Source organism: Apostichopus japonicus, chromosome 20 (genome assembly GCF_037975245.1).
Source record: "Apostichopus japonicus isolate 1M-3 chromosome 20, ASM3797524v1, whole genome shotgun sequence".
Classification (NCBI taxonomy): Eukaryota; Metazoa; Echinodermata; class Holothuroidea; order Aspidochirotida; family Stichopodidae; genus Apostichopus; species Apostichopus japonicus.
Genome location: NC_092580.1, coordinates 9,140,863 through 9,159,722, shown reverse-complemented (window position 1 = coordinate 9,159,722; position 18,860 = coordinate 9,140,863).

The window sequence follows — 18,860 nt, the reverse complement described above, 5'->3', positions numbered from 1 at the left end:
AATATATTGACTTCCGGTGATCCCTAGGATCCACGTGCACCCCGACTATGAAGTAGGTCCGAGTTTCCATGCCTGAGATATCGCGTTTACAAAGTTCGTCACCATTTCTTCCCTGGTGACCTCAAATGACCTTCGACCGGAACCAAAATCCTTGGACTTCCGGTGATCCTTAGGATCCACGTGCACCCCGACTATGAAGTAGGTACGAGTTTCCATTCCTGAGATATCGCGTTTACAAAGTTCGTCACCATTTCTTCCCTGGTGACCTCAAATGACCTTCGACCGGAACCAAAATCCTTGGACTTCCGGTGATCCTTAGGATCCACGTGCACCCCGACTATGAAGTAGGTCCGAGTTTCCTTGCCTGAGATATCGCGTTTACAAAGTTCGTCACCATTTCTTCCCTGGTGACCTCAAATGACCTTCGACCGGAACCAAAATCCTTGGACTTCCGGTGATCTTTAGGATCCACGTGCACCCCGACTATGAAGTTGGTCCGAGTTTCCATGCCTGAGATATCGCGTTTACAAAGTTCGTCACCATTTTTTCCCTGGTGACCTCAAATGACTTTCGACCGGAACCAAAATATATTGACTTCCGGTGATCCCTAGGATCCACGTGCACCCCGACTATGAAGTAGGTCCGACTTTCCATGCCTGAGATATCGCGTTTACAAAGTTCGTCACCCTTTCTTCCCTGGTGACCTCAAATGACTTTCGACCGGAACCAAAATATATTGACTTCCGGTGATCCCTAGGATCCACGTGCACCCCGACTATGAAGTAGGTCCGACTTTCCATGCCTGAGATATCGCGTTTACAAAGTTCGTCACCCTTTCTTCCCTGGTGACCTCAAATGACTTTCGACCGGAACCAAAATATATTGACTTCCGGTGATCCCTAGGATCCACGTGCACCCCGACTATGAAGTAGGTCCGACTTTCCATGCCTGAGATATCGCGTTTACAAAGTTCGTCACCATTTCTTCCCTGGTGACCTCAAATGACCTTCGACCGGAACCAAAATCTATGGACTTCCGGGGATCCCTAGGATCCACGTGCACCCCGACTATGAAGTTGGTCCGAGTTTCCATGCCTGAGATATCGCGTTTACAAAGTTCGTCACCATTTCTTCCCTGGTGACCTCAAATGACTTTCGACCGGAACCAAAATATATTGACTTCCAGTGATCCTTAGGATCCACGTGCACCCCGACTATGAAGTTGGTCCGAGTTTCCATGCCTGAGATATCGCGTTTACAAAGTTCGTCACCATTTCTTCCCTGGTGACCTCAAATGACCTTCGACCGGAACCATAATCCATGGACTTCCGGTGATCCTTAGGATCCACGTGCACCCCGACTATGAAGTAGGTCCGAGTTTCCATGCCTGAGATATCGCGTTTACAAAGTTCGTCACCATTTTTTCCCTGGTGACCTCAAATGACTTTCGACCGGAACCAAAATATATTGACTTCCGGTGATCCCTATGATCCACGTGCACCCCGACTATGAAGTAGGTCCGACTTTCCATGCCTGAGATATCGCGTTTACAAAGTTCGTCACCATTTTTTCCCTGGTGACCTCAAATGACTTTCGACCGGAACCAAAATATATTGACTTCCGGTGATCCCTAGGATCCACGTGCACCCCGACTATGAAGTTGGTCCGACTTTCCATGCCTGAGATATCGCGTTTACAAAGTTCGTCACCATTTCTTCCCTGGGGACCTCAAATGACTTTCGACCGGAACCAAAATAGATTGACTTCCGGTGATCCCAAGGATCCACGTGCACCCCGACTATGAAGTAGGTTCGACCTTCCATGCCTGAGATATCGCGTTTACAAAGTTCGTCACCATTTCTTCCCTGGTGACCTCAAATGACCTTCGACCGGAACCAAAATCTATGGACTTCCGGTGATCCCTAGGATCCACGTGCACCCCGACTATGAAGTTGGTCCGAGTTTCCATGCCTGAGATATCGCGTTTACAAAGTTCGTCACCATTTCTTCCCTGGTGACCTCAAATGACCTTCGACCTCCACCAAAATCTATGGACTTCCGTGATCCCTAGGATCCACGTGCATCCCGACTATGAAGTTGGTCCGAGTTTCCATGCCTGAGATATCGCGTTTACAAAGTTCGTCACCATTTCTTCCCTGTTGACCTCAAATGACCTTCGACCGGAACCAAAATATATGGACTTCCGGTGATCCCTAGGATCCACGTGCACCCCGACCATGAAGTTGGTCCGAGTTTCCATGCCTGAGATATCGCGTTTACAAAGTTCGTCACCATTTCTTCCCTGGTGATCTCAAATGACCTTCGACCGGAACCAAAATATATTGACTTCCGGTGACGTCGAAGATCCACGTGCACCCCGACCATGAAGTTGGTCCGACTTTCCATGCCTGAGATATCGCGTTTACAAAGTTCGTCACCATTTCTTCCCTGGTGACCTCAAATGACCTTCGACCGGAACCAAAATATATGGACTTCCGGTGACGTCGAAGATCCACGTGCACCCCGACCATGAAGTTGGTCCGACTTTCCATGCCTGAGATATCGCGTTTACAAAGTTCGTCACCATTTCTTCCCTGGTGACCTCAAATGACCTTCGACCGGAACAAAAAACCTTGGACTTCCGGTGATCCCTAGGATCCACGTGCACCCCGACCATGAAGTTGGTCCGAGTTTCCATGCCTGAGATATCGCGTTTACAAAGTTCGTCACCATTTCTTCCCTGGTGACCTCAAATGACTTTCGACCGGAACCAAAATATATTGACTTCCGGTGATCCCTAGGATCCACGTGCACCCCGACTATGAAGTAGGTCCGACTTTCCATGCCTGAGATATCGCGTTTACAAAGTTCGTCACCATTTCTTCCCTGGTGACCTCAAATGACCTTCGACCGGAACCAAAATCTATGGACTTCCGGGGATCCCTAGGATCCACGTGCACCCCGACTATGAAGTTGGTCCGAGTTTCCATGCCTGAGATATCGCGTTTACAAAGTTCGTCACCATTTCTTCCCTGGTGACCTCAAATGACTTTCGACCGGAACCAAAATATATTGACTTCCAGTGATCCTTAGGATCCACGTGCACCCCGACTATGAAGTTGGTCCGAGTTTCCATGCCTGAGATATCGCGTTTACAAAGTTCGTCACCATTTCTTCCCTGGTGACCTCAAATGACCTTCGACCGGAACCATAATCCATGGACTTCCGGTGATCCTTAGGATCCACGTGCACCCCGACTATGAAGTAGGTCCGAGTTTCCATGCCTGAGATATCGCGTTTACAAAGTTCGTCACCATTTTTTCCCTGGTGACCTCAAATGACTTTCGACCGGAACCAAAATATATTGACTTCCGGTGATCCCTAGGATCCACGTGCACCCCGACTATGAAGTAGGTCCGACTTTCCATGCCTGAGATATCGCGTTTACAAAGTTCGTCACCATTTTTTCCCTGGTGACCTCAAATGACTTTCGACCGGAACCAAAATATATTGACTTCCGGTGATCCCTAGGATCCACGTGCACCCCGACTATGAAGTTGGTCCGACTTTCCATGCCTGAGATATCGCGTTTACAAAGTTCGTCACCATTTCTTCCCTGGTGACCTCAAATGACTTTCGACCGGAACCAAAATATATTGACTTCCGGTGATCCCAAGGATCCACGTGCACCCCGACTATGAAGTAGGTTCGACCTTCCATGCCTGAGATATCGCGTTTACAAAGTTCGTCACCATTTCTTCCCTGGTGACCTCAAATGACCTTCGACCGGAACCAAAATCTATTGACTTCCGGTGATCCCTAGGATCCACGTGCACCCCGACTATGAAGTTGGTCCGAGTTTCCATGCCTGAGATATCGCGTTTACAAAGTTCGTCACCATTTCTTCCCTGGTGACCTCAAATGACCTTCGACCTCCACCAAAATCTATGGACTTCCGTGATCCCTAGGATCCACGTGCATCCCGACTATGAAGTTGGTCCGAGTTTCCATGCCTGAGATATCGCGTTTACAAAGTTCGTCACCATTTCTTCCCTGTTGACCTCAAATGACCTTCGACCGGAACCAAAATATATGGACTTCCGGTGATCCCTAGGATCCACGTGCACCCCGACCATGAAGTTGGTCCGAGTTTCCATGCCTGAGATATCGCGTTTACAAAGTTCGTCACCATTTCTTCCCTGGTGATCTCAAATGACCTTCGACCGGAACCAAAATATATTGACTTCCGGTGACGTCAAAGATCCACGTGCACCCCGACCATGAAGTTGGTCCGACTTTCCATGCCTGAGATATCGCGTTTACAAAGTTCGTCACCATTTCTTCCCTGGTGACCTCAAATGACCTTCGACCGGAACCAAAATATATGGACTTCCGGTGACGTCGAAGATCCACGTGCACCCCGACTATGAAGTTGGTCCGAGTTTCCATGCCTGAGATATCGCGTTTACAAAGTTCGTCACCATTTCTTCCCTGGTGACCTCAAATGACCTTCGACCGGAACCAAAATCCTTGGACTTCCGGTGATTCTTAAGATCCACGTGCACCCCGACTATGAAGTAGGTCCGAGTTTCCATGCCTGAGATATCGCGTTTACAAAGTTCGTCACCATTTCTTCCCTGGTGACCTCAAATGACCTTCGACCGGAACCAAAATCGATGGACTTCCGGTGATCCGTCAGATTCACGTGCACCCCGACTATGAAGTTGGTCCGAGTTTCCATGCCTGAGATATCGCGTTTACAAAGTTCGTCACCATTTCTTCCCTGGTGACCTCAAATGACCTTCGACCGGAACCAAAATCGATGGACTTCCGGTGATCTTTAGGATCCACGTGCACCCCGACTATGAAGTTGGTCCGAGTTTCCATGCCTGAGATATCGCGTTTACAAAGTTCGTCACCATTTTTTCCCTGGTGACCTCAAATGACTTTCGACCGGAACCAAAATATATTGACTTCCGGTGATCCCTAGGATCCACGTGCACCCCGACTATGAAGTAGGTCCGACTTTCCATGCCTGAGATATCGCGTTTACAAAGTTCGTCACCATTTCTTCCCTGGTGACCTCAAATGACTTTCGACCGGAACCAAAATCTATGGACTTCCGGTGATCCCTAGGATCCACGTGCACCCCGACTATGAAGTAGGTCCGACTTTCCATGCCTGAGATATCGCGTTTACAAAGTTCGTCACCATTTCTTCCCTGGTGACCTCAAATGACCTTCGACCGGAACCAAAATCTATGGACTTCCGGTGATCCCTAGGATCCACGTGTACCCCGACTATGAAGTTGGTCCGAGTTTCCATGCCTGAGATATCGCGTTTACAAAGTTCGTCACCATTTCTTCCCTGGTGACCTCAAATGACCTTCGACCGGAACCAAAATATATTGACTTCCAGTGATCCTTAGGATCCACGTGCACCCCGACTATGAAGTTGGTCCGAGTTTCCATGCCTGAGATATCGCGTTTACAAAGTTCGTCACCATTTCTTCCCTGGTGACCTCAAATGACTTTCGACCGGAAACAAAATCCATAGACTTCCGGTGATCCCTAGGATCCACGTGCACCCCGACTATGAAGTTGGTCCGACATTCCATGCCTGAGATATCGCGATTACAAAGTTCGTCACCATTTCTTCCCTGGTGACCTCAAATGACCTTCGACCGGAACCAAAATCGATGGACTTCCGGTGATCCCTAGGATTCACGTGCACCCCGACTATGAAGTTGGTCCGAGTTTCCATGCCTGAGATATCGCGTTTACAAAGTTCGTCACCATTTCTTCCCTGGTGACCTCAAATGACCTTCGACCGGAACCAAAATCGATGGACTTCCGGTGATCTTTAGGATCCACGTGCACCCCGACTATGAAGTTGGTCCGAGTTTCCATGCCTGAGATATCGCGTTTACAAAGTTCGTCACCATTTTTTCCCTGGTGACCTCAAATGACTTTCGACCGGAACCAAAATATATTGACTTCCGGTGATCCCTAGGATCCACGTGCACCCCGACTATGAAGTTGGTCCGAGTTTCCATGCCTGAGATATCGCGTTTACAAAGTTCGTCACCATTTCTTCCCTGGTGACCTCAAATGACCTTCGACCGGAACCAAAATCCTTGGACTTCCGGTGATCCCTAGGATCCACGTGCACCCCGACTATGAAGTTGGTCCGAGTTTCCATGCCTGAGATATCGCGTTTACAAAGTTCGTCACCATTTCTTCCCTGGTGACCTCAAATGACCTTCGACCGGAACCAAAATCCATGGACTTCCCGTGATCCTTAGGATCCACGTGCACCCCGACTATGAAGTAGGTCCGAGTTTCCATGCTTGAGATATCGCGTTTACAAAGTTCGTCACCATTTCTTCCCTGGTGACCTCAAATGACCTTCGACCGGAACCAAAATCCTTGGACTTCCGGTGACGTCAAAGATCCACGTGCACCCCGACTATGAAGTTGGTCCGAGTTTCCATGCCTGAGATATCGCGTTTACAAAGTTCGTCACCATTTCTTCCCTGGTGACCTCAAATGACCTTCGACCGGAACCAAAATCCTTGGACTTCCGGTGATCCTTAAGATCCACGTGCACCCCGACTATGAAGTAGGTCCGAGTTTCCATGCCTGAGATATCGCGTTTACAAAGTTCGTCACCATTTCTTCCCTGGTGACCTCAAATGACCTTCGACCGGAACCAAAATCGATGGACTACCGGTGATCCGTAGGATTCACGTGCACCCCGACTATGAAGTTGGTCCGAGTTTCCATGCCTGAGATATCGCGTTTACAAAGTTCGTCACCATTTCTTCCCTGGTGACCTCAAATGACCTTCGACCGGAACCAAAATCGATGGACTTCCGGTGATCTTTAGGATCCACGTGCACCCCGACTATGAAGTTGGTCCGAGTTTCCATGCCTGAGATATCGCGTTTACAAAGTTCGTCACCATTTTTTCCCTGGTGACCTCAAATGACTTTCGACCGGAACCAAACTATATTGACTTCCGGTGATCCCTAGGATCCACGTGCACCCCGACTATGAAGTAGGTCCGACTTTCCATGCCTGAGATATCGCGTTTACAAAGTTCGTCACCATTTCTTCCCTGGTGACCTCAAATGACTTTCGACCTGAACCAAAATCTATGGACTTCCGGTGATCCCTAGGATCCACGTGCACCCCGACTATGAAGTAGGTCCGACTTTCCATGCCTGAGATATCGCGTTTACAAAGTTCGTCACCATTTCTTCCCTGGTGACCTCAAATGACCTTCGACCGGAACCAAAATCTATGGACTTCCGGTGATCCCTAGGATCCACGTGCACCCCGACTATGAAGTTGGTCCGAGTTTCCATGCCTGAGATATCGCGTTTACAAAGTTCGTCACCATTTCTTCCCTGGTGACCTCAAATGACTTTCGACCGGAACCAAAATATATTGACTTCCAGTGATCCTTAGGATCCACGTGCACCCCGACTATGAAGTTGGTCCGAGTTTCCATGCCTGAGATATCGCGTTTACAAAGTTCGTCACCATTTCTTCCCTGGTGACCTCAAATGACCTTCGACCGGAAACAAAATCCATAGACTTCCGGTGATCCCTAGGATCCACGTGCACCCCGACTATGAAGTTGGTCCGACATTCCATGCCTGAGATATCGCGATTACAAAGTTCGTCACCATTTCTTCCCTGGTGACCTCAAATGACCTTCGACCGGAACCAAAATCGATGGACTTCCGGTGATCCCTAGGATTCACGTGCACCCCGACTATGAAGTTGGTCCGAGTTTCCATGCCTGAGATATCGCGTTTACAAAGTTCGTCACCATTTCTTCCCTGGTGACCTCAAATGACTTTCGACCGGAACCAAAATATATTGTCTTCCGGTGATCCCTAGGATCCACGTGCACCCCAACTATGAAGTAGGTCCGACTTTCCATGCCTGAGATATCGCGTTTACAAAGTTCGTCACCATTTCTTCCCTGGTGACCTCAAATGACTTTCGACCGGAACCAAAATATATTGACTTCCGGTGATCCCTAGGATCCACGTGCACCCCGACTATGAAGTAGGTCCGACTTTCCATGCCTGAGATATCGCGTTTACAAAGTTCGTCACCATTTCTTCCCTGGTGACCTCAAATGACCTTCGACCGGAACCAAAATCTATGGACTTCCGGTGATCCCTAGGATCCACGTGCACCCCGACTATGAAGTTGGTCCGAGTTTCCATGCCTGAGATATCGCGTTTACAAAGTTCGTCACCATTTCTTCCCTGGTGACCTCAAATGACTTTCGACCGGAACCAAAATATATTGACTTCCAGTGATCCTTAGGATCCACGTGCACCCCGACTATGAAGTTGGTCCGAGTTTCCATGCCTGAGATATCGCGTTTACAAAGTTCGTCACCATTTCTTCCCTGGTGACCTCAAATGACCTTCGACCGAAACCAAAATCCATGGACTTCCGGTGATCCTTAGGATCCACGTGCACCCCGACTATGAAGTAGGTCCGAGTTTCCATGCCTGAGATATCGCGTTTACAAAGTTCGTCACCATTTTTTCCCTGGTGACCTCAAATGACTTTCGACCAGAACCAAAATATATTGACTTCCGGTGATCCCTAGGATCCACGTGCACCCCGACTATGAAGTAGGTCCGACTTTCCATGCCTGAGATATCGCGTTTACAAAGTTCGTCACCATTTCTTCCCTGGTGACCTCAAATGACCTTCGACCGGAACCAAAATCTATGGACTTCCGGTGATCTTTAGGATCCACGTGCACCCCGACTATGAAGTTGGTCCGAGTTTCCATGCCTGAGATATCGCGTTTACAAAGTTCGTCACCATTTCTTCCCTGGTGACCTCAAATGACTTTCGACCGGAACCAAAATATATTGACTTCCGGTGATCCCTAGGATCCACGTGCACCCCGACTATGAAGTTGGTCCGAGTTTCCATGCCTGAGATATCGCGTTTACAAAGTTCGTCACCATTTCTTCCCTGGTGACCTCAAATGACCTTCGACCGGAACCAAAATCCTTGGACTTCCGGTGATCCCTAGGATCCACGTGCACCCCGACTATGAAGTTGGTCCGAGTTTCCATGCCTGAGATATCGCGTTTACAAAGTTCGTCACCATTTCTTCCCTGGTGACCTCAAATGACCTTCGACCGGAACCAAAATCCATGGACTTCCGGTGATCCTTAGGATCCACGTGCACCCCGACTATGAAGTAGGTCCGAGTTTCCATGCCTGAGATATCGCGTTTACAAAGTTCGTCACCATTTCTTCCCTGGTGACCTCAAATGACCTTCGACCGGAACCAAAATCCATGGACTTCCGGTGACGTCAAAGATCCACGTGCACCCCGACTATGAAGTAGGTCCGAGTTTCCATGCATGAGATATCGCGTTTACAAAGTTCGTCACCATTTCTTCCCTGGTGACCTCAAATGACCTTCGACCGGAACCAAAATCCTTGGACTTCCGGTGATCCTTAAGATCCACGTGCACCCCGACTATGAAGTAGGTCCGAGTTTCCATGCCTGAGATATCGCGTTTACAAAGTTCGTCACCATTTCTTCCCTGGTGACCTCAAATGACCTTCGACCTCCACCAAAATCTATGGACTTCCGGTGATCCCTAGGATCCACGTGCACTCCGACTATGAAGTTGGTCCGAGTTTCCATGCCTGAGATATCGCGTTTACAAAGTTCGTCACCATTTCTTCCCTGGTGACCTCAAATGACCTTCGACCGGAACCAAAATCCTTGGACTTCCGGTAACGTCAAAGATCCACGTGCACCGCGACTATGAAGTTGGTCCGAGTTTCCATGCCTGAGATATCGCGCTTACAAAGTTCGTCACCATTTCTTCCCTGGTGACCTCAAATGACCTTCGACCGGAACCAAAATCTATGGACTTCCGGTGACGTCAAAGATCCACGTGCACCCCGACCATGAAGTTGGTCCGAGTTTCCATGCCTGAGATATCGCGTTTACAAAGTTCGTCACCATTTCTTCCCTGGTGACCTCAAATGACTTTCGACCGGAACCAAAATATATGGACTTCCGGTGATCCCTAGGATCCACGTGCACCCCGACTATGAAGTTGGTCCGAGTTTCCATGCCTGAGATATCGCGTTTACAAAGTTCGTCACCATTTCTTCCCTGGTGACCTCAAATGACTTTCGACCGGAACCAAAATATATTGACTTCCGGTGATCCCTAGGATCCACGTGCACCCCGACTATGAAGTAGGTCCGAGTTTCCATGCCTGAGATATCGCGTTTACAAAGTTCGTCACCATTTCTTCCCTGGTGACCTCAAATGACCTTCGACCGGAACCAAAATCCTTGGACTTCCGGTGATCCTTAGGATCCACGTGCACCCCGACTATGAAGTAGGTACGAGTTTCCATGCCTGAGATATCGCGTTTACAAAGTTCGTCACCATTTCTTCCCTGGTGACCTCAAATGACCTTCGACCGGAACCAAAATCCTTGGACTTCCGGTGATCCTTAGGATCCACGTGCACCCCGACTATGAAGTAGGTCCGAGTTTCCTTGCCTGAGATATCGCGTTTACAAAGTTCGTCACCATTTCTTCCCTGGTGACCTCAAATGACCTTCGACCTCCACCAAAATCCTTGGACTTCCGGTGATCTTTAGGATCCACGTGCACCCCGACTATGAAGTTGGTCCGAGTTTCCATGCCTGAGATATCGCGTTTACAAAGTTCGTCACCATTTATTCCCTGGTGACCTCAAATGACTTTCGACCGGAACCAAAATATATTGACTTCCGGTGATCCCTAGGATCCACGTGCACCCCGACTATGAAGTAGGTCCGACTTTCCATGCCTGAGATATCGCGTTTACAAAGTTCGTCACCCTTTCTTCCCTGGTGACCTCAAATGACTTTCGACCGGAACCAAAATATATTGACTTCCGGTGATCCCTAGGATCCACGTGCACCCCGACTATGAAGTAGGTCCGACTTTCCATGCCTGAGATATCGCGTTTACAAAGTTCGTCACCATTTCTTCCCTGGTGACCTCAAATGACCTTCGACCGGAACCAAAATCGATGGACTTCCGGTGATCCCTAGGATTCACGTGCACCCCGACTATGAAGTTGGTCCGAGTTTCCATGCCTGAGATATCGCGTTTACAAAGTTCGTCACCATTTCTTCCCTGGTGACCTCAAATGACTTTCGACCGGAACCAAAATATATTGACTTCCGGTGATCCCTAGGATCCACGTGCACCCCGACTATGAAGTAGGTCCGACTTTCCATGCCTGAGATATCGCGTTTACAAAGTTCGTCACCATTTTTTCCCTGGTGACCTCAAATGACTTTCGACCGGAACCAAAATATATTGACTTCCGGTGATCCCTAGGATCCACGTGCACCCCGACTATGAAGTTGGTCCGAGTTTCCATGCCTGAGATATCGCGTTTACAAAGTTCGTCACCATTTCTTCCCTGGTGACCTCAAATGACCTTCGACCTCCACCAAAATCCTTGGACTTCCGGTGATCCCTAGGATCCACGTGCACCCCGACTATGAAGTTGGTCCGAGTTTCCATGCCTGAGATATCGCGTTTACAAAGTTCGTCACCATTTCTTCCCTGGTGACCTCAAATGACCTTCGACCGGAACCAAAATCCATGGACTTCCGGTGATCCTTAGGATCCACGTGCACCCCGACTATGAAGTAGGTCCGAGTTTCCATGCCTGAGATATCGCGTTTACAAAGTTCGTCACCATTTCTTCCCTGGTGACCTCAAATGACCTTCGACCGGAACAAAAATCCTTGGACTTCCGGTGACGTCAAAGATCCACGTGCACCCCGACTATGAAGTTGGTCCGAGTTTCCATGCCTGAGATATCGCGTTTACAAAGTTCGTCACCATTTCTTCCCTGGTGACCTCAAATGACCTTCGACCGGAACCATAATCCATGGACTTCCGGTGATCCTTAGGATCCACGTGCACCCCGACTATGAAGTAGGTCCGAGTTTCCATGCCTGAGATATCGCGTTTACAAAGTTCGTCACCATTTTTTCCCTGGTGACCTCAAATGACTTTCGACCGGAACCAAAATATATTGACTTCCGGTGATCCCTAGGATCCACGTGCACCCCGACTATGAAGTAGGTCCGACTTTCCATGCCTGAGATATCGCGTTTACAAAGTTCGTCACCATTTTTTCCCTGGTGACCTCAAATGACTTTCGACCGGAACCAAAATATATTGACTTCCGGTGATCCCTAGGATCCACGTGCACCCCGACTATGAAGTTGGTCCGAGTTTCCATGCCTGAGATATCGCGTTTACAAAGTTCGTCACCATTTCTTCCCTGGTGACCTCAAATGACCTTCGACCTCCACCAAAATCCTTGGACTTCCGGTGATCCCTAGGATCCACGTGCACCCCGACTATGAAGTTGGTCCGAGTTTCCATGCCTGAGATATCGCGTTTACAAAGTTCGTCACCATTTCTTCCCTGGTGACCTCAAATGACCTTCGACCGGAACCAAAATCCATGGACTTCCGGTGATCCTTAGGATCCACGTGCACCCCGACTATGAAGTAGGTCCGAGTTTCCATGCCTGAGATATCGCGTTTACAAAGTTCGTCACCATTTCTTCCCTGGTGACCTCAAATGACCTTCGACCTCCACCAAAATCCTTGGACTTCCGGTGACGTCAAAGATCCACGTGCACCCCGACTATGAAGTTGGTCCGAGTTTCCATGCCTGAGATATCGCGTTTACAAAGTTCGTCACCATTTCTTCCCTGGTGACCTCAAATGACCTTCGACCGGAACCAAAATCCTTGGACTTCCGGTGATCTTTAAGATCCACGTGCACCCCGACTATGAAGTAGGTCCGAGTTTCCATGCCTGAGATATCGCGTTTACAAAGTTCGTCACCATTTCTTCCCTGGTGACCTCAAATGACCTTCGACCGGAACCAAAATCGATGGACTTCCGGTGATCCCTAGGATTCACGTGCACCCCGACTATGAAGTTGGTCCGAGTTTCCATGCCTGAGATATCGCGTTTACAAAGTTCGTCACCATTTTTTCCCTGGTGACCTCAAATGACTTTCGACCGGAACCAAAATATATTGACTTCCGGTGATCCCTAGGATCCACGTGCACCCCGACTATGAAGTAGGTCCGACTTTCCATGCCTGAGATATCGACTTACAAAGTTCGTCACCATTTCTTCCCTGGTGACCTCAAATGACTTTCGACCGAAACCAAAATATATTGACTTCCGGTGATCCCTAGGATCCACGTGCACCCCGACTATGAAGTAGGTCAGACTTTCCATGCCTGAGATATCGCGTTTACAAAGTTCGTCGCCATTTCTTCCCTGGTGACCTCAAATGACCTTCGACCGGAACCAAAATCTATGGACTTCCGGTGATCCCTAGGATCCACGTGCACCCCGACTATGAAGTTGGTCCGAGTTTCCATGCCTGAGATATCGCGTTTACAAAGTTCGTCACCATTTCTTCCCTGGTGACCTCAAATGACTTTCGACCGGAACCAAAATATATTGACTTCCGGTGATCCTTAGGATCCACGTGCACCCAGACTATGAAGTTGGTCCGAGTTTCCATGCCTGAGATATCGCGTTTACAAAGTTCGTCACCATTTCTTCCCTGGTGACCTCAAATGACCTTCGACCGGAAACAAAATCCATAGACTTCCGGTGATCCCTAGGATCCACGTGCACCCCGACTATGAAGTTGGTCCGACATTCCATGCCTGAGATATCGCGTTTACAAAGTTCGTCACCATTTCTTCCCTGGTGACCTCAAATGACCTTCGACCGGAACCAAAATCGATGGACTTCCGGTGATCCCTAGGATTCACGTGCACCCCGACTATGAAGTTGGTCCGAGTTTCCATGCCTGAGATATCGCGTTTACAAAGTTCGTCACCATTTCTTCCCTGGTGACCTCAAATGACCTTCGACCGGAACCAAAATCGATGGACTTCCGGTGATCTTTAGGATCCACGTGCACCCCGACAATGAAGCTGGTCCGAGTTTCCATGCCTGAGATATCGCGTTTACAAAGTTCGTCACCATTTTTTCCCTGGTGACCTCAAATGACTTTCGACCGGAACCAAAATATATTGACTTCCGGTGATCCCTAGGATCCACGTGCACCCCGACCATGAAGTTGGTCCGAGTTTCCATGCCTGAGATATCGCGTTTACAAAGTTCGTCACCATTTCTTCCCTGGTGATCTCAAATGACCTTCGACCGGAACCAAAATATATTGACTTCCGGTGACGTCAAAGATCCACGTGCACCCCGACCATGAAGTTGGTCCGACTTTCCATGCCTGAGATATCGCGTTTACAAAGTTCGTCACCATTTCTTCCCTGGTGACCTCAAATGACCTTCGACCGGAACCAAAATATATGGACTTCCGGTGACGTCAAAGATCCACGTGCACCCCGACCATGAAGTTGGTCCGACTTTCCATGCCTGAGATATCGCGTTTACAAAGTTCGTCACCATTTCTTCCCTGGTGACCTCAAATGACCTTCGACCGGAAACAAAATCCATAGACTTCCGGTGATCCCTAGGATCCACGTGCACCCCGACTATGAAGTTGGTCCGACATTCCATGCCTGAGATATCGCGTTTACAAAGTTCGTCACCATTTCTTCCCTGGTGACCTCAAATGACCTTCGACCGGAACCAAAATCGATGGACTTCCGGTGATCCCTAGGATTCACGTGCACCCCGACTATGAAGTTGGTCCGAGTTTCCATGCCTGAGATATCGCGTTTACAAAGTTCGTCACCATTTCTTCCCTGGTGACCTCAAATGACCTTCGACCGGAACCAAAATCGATGGACTTCCGGTGATCTTTAGGATCCACGTGCACCCCGACTATGAAGTTGGTCCGAGTTTCCATGCCTGAGATATCGCGTTTACAAAGTTCGTCACCATTTTTTCCCTGGTGACCTCAAATGACTTTCGACCGGAACCAAAATATATTGACTTCCGGTGATCCCTAGGATCCACGTGCACCCCGACCATGAAGTTGGTCCGAGTTTCCATGCCTGAGATATCGCGTTTACAAAGTTCGTCACCATTTCTTCCCTGGTGATCTCAAATGACCTTCGACCGGAACCAAAATATATTGACTTCCGGTGACGTCAAAGATCCACGTGCACCCCGACCATGAAGTTGGTCCGACTTTCCATGTCTGAGATATCGCGTTTACAAAGTTCGTCACCATTTCTTCCCTGGTGACCTCAAATGACCTTCGACCGGAACCAAAATATATGGACTTCCGGTGACGTCAAAGATCCACGTGCACCCCGACCATGAAGTTGGTCCGACTTTCCATGCCTGAGATATCGCGTTTACAAAGTTCGTCACCATTTTTTCCCTGGTGACCTCATATGACTTTCGACCGGAACCAAAATATATTGACTTCCGGTGATCCCTAGGATCCACGTGCACCCCGACTATGAAGTTGGTCCGAGTTTCCATGCCTGAGATATCGCGTTTACAAAGTTCGTCACCATTTTTTCCCTGGTGACCTCAAATGACTTTCGACCGGAACCAAAATATATTGACTTCCGGTGATCCCTAGGATCCACGTGCACCCCGACCATGAAGTTGGTCCGAGTTTCCATGCCTGAGATATCGCGTTTACAAAGTTCGTCACCATTTTTTCCCTGGTGACCTCAAATGACTTTCGACCGGAACCAAAATATATTGACTTCCGGTGATCCCTAGGATCCACGTGCACCCCGACTATGAAGTAGGTCCGACTTTCCATGCCTGAGATATCGCGTTTACAAAGTTCGTCACCATTTCTTCCCTGGTGACCTCAAATGACCTTCGACCGGAACCAAAATCTATGGACTTCCGGTGATCCTTAGGATCCACGTGCACCCCGACTATGAAGTTGGTCCGAGTTTCCATGCCTGAGATATCGCGTTTACAAAGTTCGTCACCATTTTTTCCCTGGTGACCTCATATGACTTTCGACCGGAACCAAAATATATTGACTTCCGGTGATCCCTAGGATCCACGTGCACCCCGACTATGAAGTTGGTCCGACTTTCCATGCCTGAGATATCGCGTTTACAAAGTTCGTCACCATTTCTTCCCTGGTGACCTCAAATGACTTTCGACCGGAACCAAAATATATTGACTTCCGGTGATCCCAAGGATCCACGTGCACCCCGACTATGAAGTAGGTTCGACCTTCCATGCCTGAGATATCGCGTTTACAAAGTTCGTCACCATTTCTTCCCTGGTGACCTCAAATGACCTTCGACCTCCACCAAAATCTATGGACTTCCGTGATCCCTAGGATCCACGTGCATCCCGACTATGAAGTTGGTCCGAGTTTCCATGCCTGAGATATCGCGTTTACAAAGTTCGTCACCATTTCTTCCCTGTTGACCTCAAATGACCTTCGACCGGAACCAAAATATATGGACTTCCGGTGATCCCTAGGATCCACGTGCACCCCGACCATGAAGTTGGTCCGAGTTTCCATGCCTGAGATATCGCGTTTACAAAGTTCGTCACCATTTCTTCCCTGGTGATCTCAAATGACCTTCGACCGGAACCAAAATATATTGACTTCCGGTGACGTCAAAGATCCACGTGCACCCCGACCATGAAGTTGGTCCGACTTTCCATGCCTGAGATATCGCGTTTACAAAGTTCGTCACCATTTCTTCCCTGGTGACCTCAAATGACCTTCGACCGGAACCAAAATATATGGACTTCCGGTGACGTCGAAGATCCACGTGCACCCCGACCATGAAGTTGGTCCGACTTTCCATGCCTGAGATATCGCGTTTACAAAGTTCGTCACCATTTCTTCCCTGGTGACCTCAAATGACCTTCGACCGGAACAAAAAACCTTGGACTTCCGGTGATCCCTAGGATCCACGTGCACCCCGACCATGAAGTTGGTCCGAGTTTCCATGCCTGAGATATCGCGTTTACAAAGTTCGTCACCATTTCTTCCCTGGTGACCTCAAATGACCTTCGACCGGAACCAAAATCTATGGACTTCCGGTGATCCCTAGGATCCACGTGCACCCCGACCATGAAGTTGGTCCGACTTTCCATGCCTGAGATATCGCGTTTACAAAGTTCGTCACCATTTCTTCCCTGGTGACCTCAAATGACCTTCGACCGGAAGCAAAATCAATGGACTTCCGGTGATCCCTAGGATCCACGTGCACCCCGACCATGAAGTTGGTCCGAGTTTCCATGCCTGAGATATCGCGTTTACAAAGTTCGTCACCATTTCTTCCCTGGTGATCTCAAATGACCTTCGACCGGAACCAAAATATATGGACTTCCGGTGACGTCAAAGATCCACGTGCACCCCGACCATGAAGTTGGTCCGACTTTCCATGCCTGAGATATCGCGTTTACAAAGTTCGTCACCATTTCTTCCCTGGTGACCTCAAATGACCTTCGACCGGAACCAAAATATATGGACTTCCGGTGACGTCAAAGATCCATGTGCACCCCGACCATGAAGTTGGTCCGACTTTCCATGCCTGAGATATCGCGTTTACAAAGTTCGTCACCATTTCTTCCCTGGTGACCTCAAATGACCTTCGACCGGAACCAAAATATATGGACTTCCGGTGACGTCGAAGATCCACGTGCACCCCGACCATGAAGTTGGTCCGACTTTCCATGCTTGAGATATCGCGTTTACAAAGTTCGTCACCATTTCTTCCCTGGTGACCTCAAATGACCTTCGACCGGAAGCAAAATCTATGGACTTCCGGTGATCCCTAGGATCCACGTGCACCCCGACTATGAAGTTGGTCCGACTTTCCATGCCTGAGATATCGCGTTTACAAAGTTCGTCACCATTTCTTCCCTGGTGACCTCAAATGATCTTCGACCGGAACCAAAATCCTTGGACTTCCGGTGATCCTTAGGATCCACGTGCACCCCGACCATGAAGTTGGTCCGAGTTTCCATGCCTGAGATATCGCGTTTACAAAGTTCGTCACCATTTCTTCCCTGGTGACCTCAAATGACCTTCGACCGGAACCAAAATCTATGGACTTCCGGTGATCCCTAGGATCCACGTGCACCCCGACCATGAAGTTGGTCCGACTTTCCATGCCTGAGATATCGCGTTTACAAAGTTCGTCACCATTTCTTCCCTGGTGACCTCAAATGACCTTCGACCGGAAGCAAAATCAATGGACTTCCGGTGATCCCTAGGATCCACGTGCACCCCGACCATGAAGTTGGTCCGAGTTTCCATGCCTGAGATATCGCGTTTACAAAGTTCGTCACCATTTCTTCCCTGGTGATCTCAAATGACCTTCGACCGGAACCAAAATATATGGACTTCCGGTGACGTCAAAGATCCACGTGCACCCCGACCATGAAGTTGGTCCGACTTTCCATGCCTGAGATATCGCGTTTACAAAGTTCGTCACCATTTCTTCCCTGGTGACCTCAAATGACCTTCGACCGGAACCAAAATATATGGACTTCCGGTGACGTCAAAGATCCATGTGCACCCCGACCATGAAGTTGGTCCGACTTTCCATGCCTGAGATATCGCGTTTACAAAGTTCGTCACCATTTCTTCCCTGGTGACCTCAAATGACCTTCGACCGGAACAAAAAACCTTGGACTTCCGGTGATCCCTAGGATCCACGTGCACCCCGACGATGAAGTTGGTCCGAGTTTCCATGCCTGAGATATCGCGTTTACAAAGTTCGTCACCATTTCTTCCCTGGTGACCTCAAATGACCTTCGACCGGAACAAAAAACCTTGGACTTCCGGTGATCCCTAGGAT